We start from the raw sequence: 15,047 nt of genomic DNA, 5'->3' as shown, positions 1-15,047 counted from the left end.
TTTCTTCCGTAAAATTTAGTGTTTCTGTCGTTTTTTGTTAGACGGTTAACGTACTTTTAGTGATTTTCAACATAACCTTTGTATGGGACGTGGGCGTGGTTATTATCCGATTTCTTCCATTTTTGAACTGTGTATGGAAATACCTGAAGGAAACAACACTCTAGAGTTTGGTTGACATAGCTATAGTAGTTTCCGAGAGATATGTACAAAAAACTTAGTAGGGGCCGTAGCCACGCCCACTTTTCCAAAAAAATTGCGTCCAAATATGCCCCCCTCCTAATGCGATCCTTTGTGCCAAATTTCACTTTAATATCTTTATTTATGGCTTAGTTATGACACTTTATAGGTTTTCGGTTTTCGCCATTTTGTGAGCGTGGCAGTGGGCCGATTTTGTCCATCTTCGAACTTAACCTTCTTATAGAGCCAAGAAGTACGTGTACCAAGTTTCATCATGATATCTCAATTTTTACTCAAGTTACAGCTTGCACGGACGAACGGACGGACGGACAGACGGACGGACGGACAGACAGACATCCGGATTTCAACTCTACTCGTCACCCTGATCACTTTGGTATATATAACCCTATATCTGACTCTTTTAGTTTTAGGACTTACAAACAACCGTTATGTGAACAAAACTATAATACTCTCCTTAGCAACTTTGTTGCGAGAGTATAAAAAGACGCATATGAGTCTGCCTACAAGGCCTGGACAAGGTGCTGATTGTCACTGATTTCAATAAAGAGTCGTACCATGGAAATTATGAAGCAAAATATTCAGTTTCTGCAAAAAAAAAGGTTAGACTGACTGCCAATTATCCGGTATTTCGAACACCTTTTAAAGCAGTTGGCGTCGCATATTAATATATTTTCTCTTTCAAATTTCTCTACTCGGTAGTTACACTTTCGACGAAGCTTGCGAAGTGGGATTGATGTCATTTAAACAAATTTGTGGTAGGCCAAAAACACTGCCTTGCTCTATAAAGGTCTGGTGATACATCTAGGAGCTTTAGGAATCACAAGAGGACGTGTGTTTTCAGCAATCCAAGTGTGATCCTGCGTTACCTTTGGTGTGAAGATCAGCCTTACGACTTAACCTTACTTACCCTTTCTTAGCTTGCATCACCACTAGTTTTGAGTTCATAATCACTATAACGCATTCATAAATTCCAGTACGCAAAAATTTGCATATCTTTCGATAACATCCCTTATTAACATGCCAAAAATCTCTCACTCTCTATAAAATTTCTTGTTTACTTTACTTTTCAATAAGGCTGTTGGTATTACTGATCGTCTCCACAAACCTCAAAGTCAAAATTTGCACAGAAAGTTAAATTTTTTCTTGCTTAGAAATATATAAGAAGCTTAGCTCACGCTGAATCTCTGAATGCGCTCACTAGATAGGAATAAAATTTGGGATTCAAATTAGGCGAGTTATAAAAAGAATCTCGACGTTTCGTTGCCAATCACAAATCACCCAAATGGATATTGTACCGAATTTCCAGCTGCGAATCGCTGCTAAAGCGCAGCAAAATCGATTAAAAACAGAATCGAATGTTTTTTGATGAGAAAAACTGTTTCAATTAGGAAAACGTCCCACACAATCGACCATGGTCGAGTCACGGTGAGCCGGCGCAAATGTTAGTCAAGCCAGGAATTACGATCTGAAAAGCTTCGCTATGTCTTTGGTAGTATTGGCGGAAAATCAACTACTACGAGTTGCTTCCCAACGGCAAAGCTCTTAACTCAGACATATACAGTCATCGATTGGACTGACAGAAGAACAAAAGGATGAAAGCAATCGCCTAGAAGCGGCTAGCTGTGGTCAATAAAATTTTATATTAGGAATTGTGCGCCTTCAGTACAACACCAGGCTACACATAGCAGTAGTGACTCATCAGCAGCTCTGTGAAGCTGCTTAGAAAGCTCTTGTGCATCCATCTTTTAGATAATGGATTTCTTTTTACTAACAACTTATGATACTTTTCGACTTGATTTTTTAATATTTTCGCTAGTATCATAATAAAGCTAGTGAATACTGTTATCACTATAATAAAAGCAAAAATAATAGCAAAAATAAAAACAAAAAACTACACAAAAGTCTAAATAGCAAATCGAATAGGCAATCTTTGTCGGTTTTTATGAGTTCAGTGGAATATGCCTAATGTCACATGCAAAGCATTAGTAATAGCTTTTAAAATCTGAAATCCAACAGCAATTTCACATTTGGTATGCAAAACGTTCGCCATTAACGCAATGCTTATTCATATGCACTTCAAAACTATATAGCTTAATGTTTATATATATTTAGTTATACAAGTACTTGTACATATATTGTATATCGTATATCTCTAGTACGCTATGACGTTGCAACAACAGGAAAGTTGCAACTCGCTTAACGCTTGACTATTGCCAAGCATTGCTTCAAATTGCAAGCGTTTAATGTAATGGTTGTTATTGTTGCTAATATGTATAATATGTATGCTTTTTTTGTTTTTGTTTTTGTTTTCTTGGCCTGCAACAACGACAGTGCAAATGTGCAAAAGACCTGTCACTTTGTTGTGGCCAAAGGCGGCTAGCTTTGAAGTTGGCAAAGCGCAACGTGTCGCGCATTTGCTACGCTTATTACATTTATGCACACACACAGTTATACAATATATATGCATATATAAATGTATATACGCATACGAGTGCATAGATAAATATGTAAATGCAGCGATCGCCACAACTGATAGGTCAACAGATGTAGGCGGCTATTTGTTGTTACAGCGCATTTAACTGTATATCTAGGTACCGCTGCAATGCTAACGTGTGCTAATAGGAGTAGAGTGCATATATATACTTACAAATATATGTATGTATATCTATATAAAATGCATATAAAGCAAAAAGTTTGCAAAAACTTATGGGAAACCGTGCATGCCTCCTAGCCTTTGTATATACATACATGTATGCGTGTGTTTATGTGTGTCGTACGCGAAAAGCGATGCCTGAAATTGATAAGACCGCTTGAAAAATGATTGAAATTTGAAAAGCAGACAAACTGAACTTGTATAACACGACTTGCAAATTAATGATTTGCATAGAAATTAGCTTCGGCCAAAGCAGGCAAAAGCGATTCGATTATTATGCCGTGTGCTTCAACGTGTGTGGTGTGGTGAAGGAGACTATAAGACTATATTGTAGTATGTACGAGTAGTGGGGATTTTTGAGCGTACTATAAGGGCATTCACATATTATTAAAGCAGTAGAAAATAATATAAGAATCACTAAATATCATTCCCAATCTCTGAATTTGGACGGAGCTCTGATTTTAGCGGTTATTATGAATATAAAATGTATTAATAATTTTTTGTGGAAATCTGAAAAATATGTGCGGTGAATGTAGCCTTATCTCTGGCAATAATCCAGGCAAAATTTCATGAAGATAACTTCTTAAACAAAAAAAATTTCCATACAAAACCCCAATTTCGATCGGCCACTTTGTATGGCAGCTATATGCTATAGTAGCCCGATCGGAACAATTTCGGCCGATAATAAAGCAATAGGTTGCGTGATACAGTATGCTAAATTTCGTGCAAATAGCTTGTCAAACAAAAAAGTTTTCCCCACAACGACTTGATTTTAAGCGGTCAGTTTGTATGACAGTTACATGCTATAATGTTCCGATCTGGTACACTTTTTCACATATTGTAACCACACCTTGGAAAATAATTTCTGTCAAATTTCGTGAAGATATCTCATCAAATAAAAAAGTTTCCTATACAAGGACTTGAGATTGATCGGCTAGTGTGTGTGACAGCTATATGCTATAGCGGTCCGATCCCAACAATACATTTAGTGATTGTAACCTTGTCTTGGATAAAATTAGTTGTCAAATTTCGTGAAGATATCTCGTCAAATAAAAAAGTTTTCCATACAAAAACTTGATTTTGTTCGATCAATTGCTATGACAAGCATGTGCTTCAATGCTTCGAGTAGCCTGAAGACTCATTTAAACTCAAAAATAGTATTTTAACAAAAAATATGTATAATTTGTCTTCTTTTATTGCCAAATTATTTTTTAACGTTAACTTACACTGTCTACTTAACATAAAACTCTTCCTAAACATGTTGTTTAAGCTTCCTTGAGTATGTTTTTATAACAATAGATGGCAACTCTATTTGCTTAAAAGTTTTAAATCAATTTTTTAATATTTTTGTTATTAATTTACTAAAAATAGTGCTTGAAAATATATATAAACTTTGCATTTCTTGAAAGGTGGCAACTCTTTTTTAGCAAATCCACATAAAGTATTATTTCACGTTTAATATACACATGATTCAGTAAGCATTAATATTTCTAAAAATAAATGTAATTTAATTTACAAAAAACAAAGCATTTTAAAAATTGTAAGGTGGCAACTCTGTTATAAAAAAAATATAGCGAACTTTATTAAACTTTTAATTGAAATCTGTGTTAAAAAATATTATTTAATATAATTTACAAAAACAATACATTACAAAAAAAATTTAGATGGCAACTCTAATCAAATAAAAATTATAGGAAACTTCTGTACATTTTTAATTAAAATCTATGTAAAAATTAAAGCCCATATAAATCTAAATTGTAGCTACTCTTGAACTTGGCTATGTACAAGTATATGTATATAAGTATCTTCTTGCAGCGTTAGGTGGCAACTCTATTTATTTAAATATTCGTATTTAAATATTTAAATTTTTTTTTTGTACTAACTTGCAGGAAATTGAACTAAAAATAAATCTAAACTTTATATGTCTAAGTAAGTGGTAACTCTTTTTTACGGAATCAATAAAAAACAAAGTTTTCAGGCCTAATATACCCATATTCAAATATGCACTAATATTTCAAAAAATCTTACTTAATTTAATTAACAAAAATAATAAATTTAAAAAAATATTAAATTAAAAAAAATAATAAATTTAAAAAATAATAAATTTAAAAAAATAATAAATTAAAAAAATAATAAATTTAAAAATTTTGCTCATGGCAACTCTATGCACAAAAATTTGTAAAGTTCTTCAGCACCCTACTAGTTTAACTCTTTGTTCTCAAAATCTACATTAGAGTCATACACATACTCGTATGCATCTAAATTGAACCAATTGTTAAATATGGTTTTGTATGTCCTTATAAGGGCAGATGGCAACTCTATTTATTTTAAAATTTTGAGTTAATTTTTTATTATTAAGTTTGTTATACTAAGTTTGCAAGAAATTTAACTAAAAAATGTATATAAACTTTAAATTTCTAAACAGGTGGCAACACTTTTTTACGTAAACACTATAAAACAATATTTAATGCCTATAATAAATATTCACTAATATTTAAAAATTTATTATTTAATTCAAATTACCAAAATAATGCATTTAAAATTTCTGTAGTTGGCAACTCTGTTCAAAAAAATTTATGCAAAGTTTCAACACTTTATCTTTTTATAGTTATGCCTTTAAAGTTTGTATATATATATATCACTGAATTTCTCACGTCCACGTTTCATGGGACTTCTATGTATAATATAAATTAAGGAAAGTATACCGTAATTATAATAAAATAACAGTCTATAAATTGATCAAGTTCTGCCACACCCATTTTAACTAACATGCATGCAATTATATTGTATTAAAAACATTTCTATCTTAATTATACAAACTACTGGACAACATTACTTGCTGCCGCCACACATTTTCAAATGAATATATTATATGGTATATGGCAAGTATATATCTTTCAAATCTCAAAATAATTTACTGCGACATTTTTTACAATCCATAAATCCACAATTGATTGCGAACCATTTTTCTCATGGCAATTTATTCGCTTGCCAATATTTTCATGTTAAAAAGTCAAAAAGTACACACCCAAAAATCATATTGAAAAAAATTAAAGCATAACAAATTTGATTTTATCGAAGTGTCATTAAATGCTAAGGCTGTTGTCACATCTTAATTGCGCTGAAATAGTTGACAGCAGAATGGTGGTACATATAAATAAATTGTTGATTGCATGTGTGGGGCGTGCAGAATATATATTTTGTATGTATATATCGAACGATTAAATAGAAAAATGCTTGTAGTTTTTCGAATTTTCCTTCACAGTTTTTAATTAACTTGGTATGACTAGATTGTGCTATAGCTACCTAAATCAAGTTATTGTATGGGAAACTTTTGTATTTTACAAGTTATGTTCTGGAAATTTGACACATATTTTTCTCAAAGGCAGCGCTATAATCTCCGCAAAAATTATTCAGATCGGAGCACTATAGCATATAGCTACCATATAAACTAATCGGTCAAAATCAAATCCTTATATGGAAAACTTTTTTGTTTCACAAGATATATTCACGAAATTTGGCACAAATTATAGTCCCAGGCATTGCAACAGTTTCCTGAAAAAAATTTCAGATCGGAGCACTATAGCATATAGCTGTCATACAAACCGAGCTAACAAGATTTAGTTCTTATATGGAAAACTTTTTCATTTGACAAGTTATCTTCACAAAATTTAACATAGTTTATAGTCCAAGACAGAGTTACAATTTCCCGAAAAATTGTTCAGATCGAACGACTATAGCATATGGCTGTCATACAATTTGGCGCATCAAAATCAACTGACAAATGCTTGTGTACCCTTTTACACTATTAAAAATTACCTTTTAAAGTGCATTATAGCTTTTGTGCAGCCGAAACTAGTTTTTTTCCTTTTTTCTTTATCAAATTTATATGCAATAAACGCTTCAAAAATTATTTCCATTTTTTTCAATTATTTATAATTTGTATTTTTTTTTCAACTTATTTTAATTAAAAAGAAGCACATCAATAAACACATAATTCATTGCACCTAACCACAAGTCATTGAACTCCATTAGCTCAGTGCAATCAAAGTCCAAATCCCTACTCAGCAATTTTTCGAATTCGAAATAGTAGCTTCAAACCGTAGTAGTGCCGATAAAGCCACATTTATGTAGACGCTATACCCAACACTTGAGTGTAATTTAATAGTGTTTAGAATAATAAGAGCATGCGATATTTATTTTCAAAATATACAACTGAAAGTAGTAGAATGCCGCTGAATGCCAGCAGCGCTTAGTAGAAACTTTAGCAGCAGCGAAAATAATGAAAAGCCAGAGAATGCAAGCGGTGAACCGCATGCGAAGACATACGATATGCCGCAACAATTGGCAAGTCTAGGCAAAAGCCAGTAACCTAAATGGAGACAGACAGATATATAAATATGTATATATACACATATAAATACAGTCATATTTATATATACATATATAGTCATACATAAGAGCATCGATCAACATAAGTCGAAGAGCTTCACAAACATATCCGATTTGCACTTAATGCAATATTTTATATATAATGTACTCCTACATACTATATTTTATAGACATACACATAAGCATACATATAGACATATTAAACTCAACAGTATCTGTGCAGCGTTTTAAATTTCAACACTGTGCAATCAGGCGTTTTTTTTGCGTTTTCATGCATAATTTTACGTTTGCATTTTTAATGTCATAATTTGCTGATTGCTCATTTTAATAATAAATTTGCACGTTTATAACTTATGTTTGCCGCTGATATTTAAACACCGCCTGCTATAAATAGTTTTAAATAAATTATTTATTTTTCAATTTTTTATTTTTTTTTTCGAATTACACGCGCTCTGCGTGTACTGACCTTAAAATATGTAAAATTTTATCAAGAGCAGGAAAATTGACTGAAATTTCAATTTAAACAAGCAAGCTGATTTTCGTCTATAATATTAAAGCATATATAATTACATAATTTAAATTTCAACATTATATATATATATTTTTATATTTCAAATATTTTAAGTCAACAATAATGAAGTAATTTAATTGCATGCGCGCATTAATTGGATTTAATGTTAATAAATGCACATTTTATAACAAGCTTTTTCTTGACAGAATTTCACTCTTCGATTTAGCAGTGAAAACAAAAAATATTTTTTTATATACTTCGAAGCAACAGAAATGAAGGTTGACTGATTATATCACAACTAAAAAATTTAAAAAAAAAAAATGAAACAGGTGGCAACCGCACTCACAATAATTGAGGATAAAAATTAATAAATTGATCACAACCAAAGCAATTTATAATGGAAATCGAAAAATTTTAAAAAGTTGGCAACCCTTTCAAAAATATCACAAATAATAAATTGCGAAAATAAAATTTAAACAGGTGGCAACTCTACTCGCAATAATTGACGTTCAGAATGCACAGAAATTAGCTCTATTGATGGCCAAAAAAGCAATTTATAATTGAAATTGAAATATTTTAAACAGCTGGCAACCCTTTTCAAAAATATCTCGTATATAAATTTAATATATTCCTATCCAGTTTATGGTTAGAATTGTAACAATTAATTTTTTATTAACTTGGTTGAAAGTAAAAATATTTCAAATGTGTGGCAACTCTTATCAGACATATATTATACATATTTTACAAAACGCTTTTTAATTACCTCTACTTTTATACTTATACTGTAATATGTTAGTTACATATTTTATTTTATGAAAATTTTAAAATAGTTGGCAACACTGCTTAGAAAGTATTTTTAACATTAAGCTTTTTTTTAGCCGCTTTGACAACCATATTGTAATAACTTATGTGTGACAACAACAGTATTCCGTTACAATTGTAATAGTGAGCTTTTTTAAACCTCTTTAGTTTGACACCCATATTGTAATATCTGGTTAACGTAAATCATTTTATTACATGAAAATTTTAACAAGCTGGCAACCCTTCTTTGGAAATATTTTCAATAGTAAGCTTTCTTAGGCCTTTTAATTTGACATCAATATTGTAATAATTCGTTAATTTCAATGAATATGTTACTTAGAAAATTTTATGTGGCTGGCACCCCTTCTTAGAAATTATTTTATTCAACAGTAATAATTTGTAAACCTCTTTAGTTTGACACCCATATTGTGATAACTCGTTATGTCTATCAATGTAATGAAATATAATGTGACAATTGGTCGGATAGTCCAATAGAGATTTTAATATTCCCGTTATTTTCTGAATGGAATGAAAAAATTTGTAACCGCATTTAAAAATAATTTTAAAAGTAAATTTTGTAAAGTCTCATACTCATATTTTATTAGTTCATATACGTATGTTTGTTAGAAATATGAAAAATTGAAATATGTGGCAACCTTTTTTACAAAAAATAAGATTCTATAGGAGGTTCAATAATAAGCTTTTTCAAGTTTCTAAAGACTGAATCTTAGATTAGTAGCTTTTATTTATCCTTATCTCGATTTAAAATTTTCAAACAGGTGGCAACATTTTACATTTTTTATTTTGAACCACTATATGAAGACACAAGCGACAACCTGTTTATCAAGCTTAAATTTGAAACTACTTTGAACTCACTTCTAGTAAAAAATATTTGACGAGAGTTAAAGTGCACTCCTTTTTCTCCAACATTCCTACTATTTGACGCATCGCAAGAAGAAAGAAATATATCTGGAAACTAGAATTAGAATCGTATGCCAGTACTAGGTATATTAGTTGTGACAATCTTGTGAAACACTAAACTTAAAATTTTCTACTCTGACCAAAACCTCCCTCCACCTAAAAATGTTACTCTCTCTATCTTTATTATCACTTGAAAACTATGACAACACACCCTCACGGCATTCTCTTTAAAAGTTCATGAAGAAACAAAAAAATTATATACTACATATTCGCAGTAGACAAATAATGAAAAACAAAATAATAAAAGTATAAATATTAAAAACGAAATTGATTATCGACCTTGAGAAGAATTCCTGCAGCTGTCAATCATCCGACATGCAAAAATACTAATTTATCGACGAAAACTAAAGCGAAGCAATTCACACAACAAAATTCGGTGTGCCGGACGGACATGGCACGCCATGCAACAACAGCGTACACAAGTGTTATGCATTCCATGCCACACGCCAAACAAAAACTACAAAACGAAACCGCTGCCTTACGAAATACCATTTCTTGGCTCAAAAAAAGTAATTAGTGCTTTTTGTTTTTGTTTTCTATATCAACACTGCGTGTCGCGAAAAAAGACAGCAATTGCTGAATACTACTCAAAACAGTCATTGGCGCGGCTCCACATTGACGCACCGCAGCTCCGGTCATAGCTGCCTAGCAGTGTGTACCCTTGGCTGCCCACAGCTGTCAAAACTGTATTTAACTGTATATACTTGTATAAGTGTGTATCATATTTCCTCAACACTCGGTAATTAATCAAAAAACCGCAATTTGTATGCACTTATTTTGACATTAATATTAGTTTGGGGTTTAATTACTGGTCTAATTTTTGTTGCCGTTTCACAAGTTCATTTTTCATCGTCTTAGTCATTTTGAGTATAGTAAGCTGTTAGTTTGTTGTGTTGTTGCTGTTTATTATGTCAAATTTGTTATTGTTATTATAAGGTTTTTATTTCACGAACGTTTTGTTGTTGTTGTTTTTGCTACTTTTTAGTGTCTTGCGTAATGCTTAATTTATTGTTCTTTGTTGTTAATGCGCATAATTTATCATCTCAACTCATTTTATGATGATAGTCTTGCGCTAAATGTTGATATTTGGTGGTCTGGGATTACTTTGTTAGGGAAGAGTTTGATGTAGGAATTTGTTGGGTTAATGAATTGATGCATTTATCAAGAATTATAAACCTTCTTCCTTGTTTATATTGCGTACAACTAATCCTTATTAATATTTACCACAAAACGTGACGTCATTAAAGCTTGTTTTATTTTGTTAGTAGTAATTCCGTTTTCAAGTTCTCACATCTGCATTGGTTTTTAGAGCAAGGCATATATGTAAGCGAAAAAGAAGTGGGAGCATTCGAATCCTCTCCACAAAGAATTCAAGAATTTTAACATTTTTTTATGGCAATTCTTCATTGGTTTATTATATTTACTCTGGAGATTTTTTCACGAGAGAAAGACACTGAGTTGTAAGCTAGAAATATATTTCTTTTACGACAGAAAGACATTTAGACAAGCGTTTAAGCACGAACTTTGGGTCAGATCTCTAGTAAAAATGGATAAATACAAGTTTTCGATAATAAAAACTAACGAAGTATGCCATTATTTAGTCCCTTTAAATAGTGCAGGCATCTGAAAGCTCATACCTCAGATACTCATACTTACAAACCTTATAGCCGCTTTGGTTAGTTAGTGTGAGTCTCGACTTAAAACAAATGCTTCACTAGGCACACTGAAGGGTTCATATCTTTGCTACATGGTAAGAGAACGTTACTCATTGAAACCATATGCTTTGTGAATAGACCTAAAGCTAATTCTATAAAAAAGTGTCGAGCAAGTTAGTCTCTGAATTTTACTCTGAGTGCTGTTTTCCTATGCTTAGACCTATCACAAGTGGTCAGTGGAAAGAAAATGCCGAGATTGAGCTACTTTGAAATAAAAAAGGAATAGTGCTGTAAAGAGTATGGGAAAAGTGGTATACTATATATGTATCTTTAAACTGTATTTGGCTCTCGATGGCAATTATAAGTTACATTATCAAGTAAAACGTTCCTTAGAGAAAAATATATAACCTATAATAATATAAATAATATAAAATGCACAAGCTTTCAAAATCACACAATGTTTTCAAAGAAATATTTTAGGTATGAGGCGCTGAAAGGCTATAGCTTTCGGAAAAGCGTATCCCTTTGAAACGATAACAACTTTTGAGCGAAAAAATGCACAGATTTTCAAGATTATTTAAAGCATTCAGAGATTATACAGAGCTTATAAGCGGCTGAAGGGGGAGGGGAGAGCTTTCAGAATCTCAGGGTTGAGATAATATATACTCAATGAAGTTTCTTGTTCAAGAAGAAGATCATTCGATAATTATAGATCCTTGACGGTTGAGTACGGAAATTTCTTAAATATTTTCGTTTTTGAGTTGTCAAACAAGTTTTTATATTTTGCAAAAGTTTTCGGATTTCGAAAATCCACCAAAAAAAATATGATATCAATTATTACATTCAAATATTTTGAAACGTCATAGATTTTAGCTTTGAAGAGTCTGTCTCCTATATTAATATTTTCTGTTCAATAATCAGTTGGATAATAACATACTTTCTGGTTCAATTAATTTCTCGGACACAAATAGCTGGTATAACTTTTATATAAGAATTTTAATATGAGAAAAGAAGCAATCACATGGATAATAGCATATTTGGAGGCGCATTAACCTCAACTAATACAAATATATTGTTTGCTTTTTGTATGGTGGATAATAGCATACTTTTAAGCGCATTAGCCTAACTTCTTATAGCCAGACATTTATTCACACGATAGTGTCTTGAATGCAGATCCGCGCTTTTATATACATATTCGCAATTTTTCTTTCTTCGAATGTACACAAGATAACACCAAGATATATGACAATGCATCATTGCAACAGCTGTGACAACAGAAAAAAGTAAAAGTAAAGCAGCTGTTTGTTGCAAGCGCATATGCTGCAAATTTCCTATAAAAGAAAACATGATAATATAACAGCATTGTTGCAAAAATAGTTTATACAACAAATCAGAATAACAAAGGAATAAAATCGAAAAACTTAGTACAACAGCAACAACTGTAAGATCAATAAGATGTCGAGCTGCATTATGCAGCACTACTTGCGGCAACCACAAAAATGCGCCGGCAAGTGCAATCACAAGTTGAGCCATTGACAGCCGCTGAAAAACAACAAGTTAGACAAGTCAGAAAATGGAAAGAAATAAGAAGCAGCCAACATATATTCCCTGTAGAACAGAAAGTGCGAAAGACGTGTTCGAGCACATATGAATCACACGTTCGAATGTTGAAGGATGAATAAATAACGCAAAGAATTTGCAACGGCTGCAAAGCAAAGCGGCGAAAATGCATCAGATTTCGAGGAGTGAAATCACGGTGTTCTCCGTTAATGCGCGGGCTTGTCAAGCTGTCAAAGAAAACGGGAGAAAACGCAGTTGGATGAATTACGGTGATAAGCTTTCAGCGCCTAATGATGATGTATGATCGAACTGCATAACGGTATTATTATGATTTATTAGATTTTATTTATTTATTTTTTACATATTTTTTACCAGAGCTGAGCCTAGGTTTTGATGGAATAGAAACATAAAATTTCGGTGACAGAAAAACGTATTTACTAGTCACTCAACTTTTAAGTTATCGCTCTGAAATTTTGCACATGTCTTTTCTACGCAAAAATATGCTAATTTGTTGGACAGGCCGATATCGGATCACTGTAATATATAGCTGGCATACAAACTGACCGTCGAAAATGGAGTCCTTGTATGGAAAACTTTTTTATTTCAAAAGATGTTCTCACAAAATTTGGCAGAGATTATTACCTATGGCAAGGCTATAATATTTGAAAAGATTGCTCAGATCGGATCACTATAATATATAGCTGGCATACAAACTGACCGTCGAAAATCGAGTCCTTGTATGAAAAACTTTTTTGTTTAAAAAGATATCTTCACAAAATATGGCAGAGATTATAACCTATGGCAAGGCTATAATATTCGAAAAAATTGCTCAGATCGGACCACTATATCATATAGCTGCCATACAAATTTACCGATCAAAAACAAGATACAGAACTTTTTATACCTTTTATGCTTTAAATATGCACTTGTGAAGGGTATTATAGTTTCAGTGTAGCCAAAGTTAACGTTTTCATTTGTTCCTAATAATTGTTGTATCGTTAGACCACTAGCAAACGTTGCAGTCATAGCGTTTCTTTTATGAAGTTAAAATTGAAATTTCGAAAAGAAATATATACGTGCAGAAAAAATTAAATGTAATTAAAAATTTTTGGATTAAGGAATTTACACTGAAAATAGTCGCAATTTACACAACAAACCCCGCTTAAAAGCCTTAAAAAATTAAAGCAATCGCACCCAGTCTGTTTCAACAAAAGACAAATAAGGCAAACAAACTTTTACCACAGTCTATTATTCAACCGTTAATCAATAACCGCAAGCAAATGACTTAATCGCCCACTTGAGTTGAACAAAATTTAGGCAGCCAAATGTGCTGATTTCCTTTTTTGTACCAGCACGCCACCGGAAAATGATCCTTTTGACTAATTTTCCGCTTATTGAATATTTATAGCATTCTGTTGGCTGCCAGCGCCACAACATTTGTATGCTGTTATAGTTGTTGCAACAATGTAATCTCCATATGAATGTGTGCGAGGCTAACCGCCACAATTATCTACTATTCAGCAATAGTAGCGAGTAACAATGTGCAATTAATTTAGTTGATCAAAGCATATCATAGAATGTGCGAGCAGATAACGTGTGAGTGCAACGTGGCGTATGAGTAATATTGAATGCGGTAGCGACGGCGACTGGCGGCTATAACAGAAATGCTAATGTCTGCGCATTTTCACATAAAATACATACAAATATATATTTGTTAGCTAATATATAAATTAATTACTGTATTTATATGCACATATGTTCATGTGTATGTACATATATATGTACATATGCCTGTAGTGCTTTGTCTGTCATATCCTCGCTGCTGCTTAGCACTTTCAGCTCCCAGACAATAATAACACCGCAATTTCCTCTCATTAATAATATTGTTTTATTGCATTACATTGTAGCAAAAGCTCGTTATTTTTCTGGCTTTCATATGCAGAGCTTCACTTCCGCTAAATAATTTTATTAGTTTACCCTAATTTGCACGAGTTTTGGAACAAAATTCATTCATTGAAAATACGGACATGAAACAGTGGTGTTTTGAAATATTCATATATAAAGAACGAAGTTTTCAGCGCATCAAATAATATTTTTAAGGTTACCAGATTGTGCAATAATTATATTATGTAGCATGAAAAGACCACTATGCTCTCATGAGAGCTATTAAATGGACTTTTATATTTATTTATAATTTTTTTTAGGGGATTTTTTGAAGGTAAAAAATTAGAAGGTTGCCACATGTTTGGAAATATTAACTTCAAAAAGTTGTTGGACGAAGAAAATATTCAAAAAT

The 15,047-nt window shown here is 32.0% G+C and overlaps 1 protein-coding gene across 2 annotated transcripts in view; it reads left to right on the top strand.

The window, feature by feature from the left end:
• LOC105227889 (serine-rich adhesin for platelets) overlaps positions 1-15,047 on the top strand; it is a 289,634-nt gene that overhangs the window by 103,554 nt on the left and 171,033 nt on the right. The window lies entirely within an intron of this gene.

This window comes from Bactrocera dorsalis, chromosome 5, assembly GCF_023373825.1.
Source record: "Bactrocera dorsalis isolate Fly_Bdor chromosome 5, ASM2337382v1, whole genome shotgun sequence".
NCBI lineage: Eukaryota > Metazoa > Arthropoda > Insecta > Diptera > Tephritidae > Bactrocera > Bactrocera dorsalis.
The sequence above is the reverse complement of the archived record's forward strand: the minus strand, read 5'-3'. Positions and strand labels throughout refer to the sequence as shown.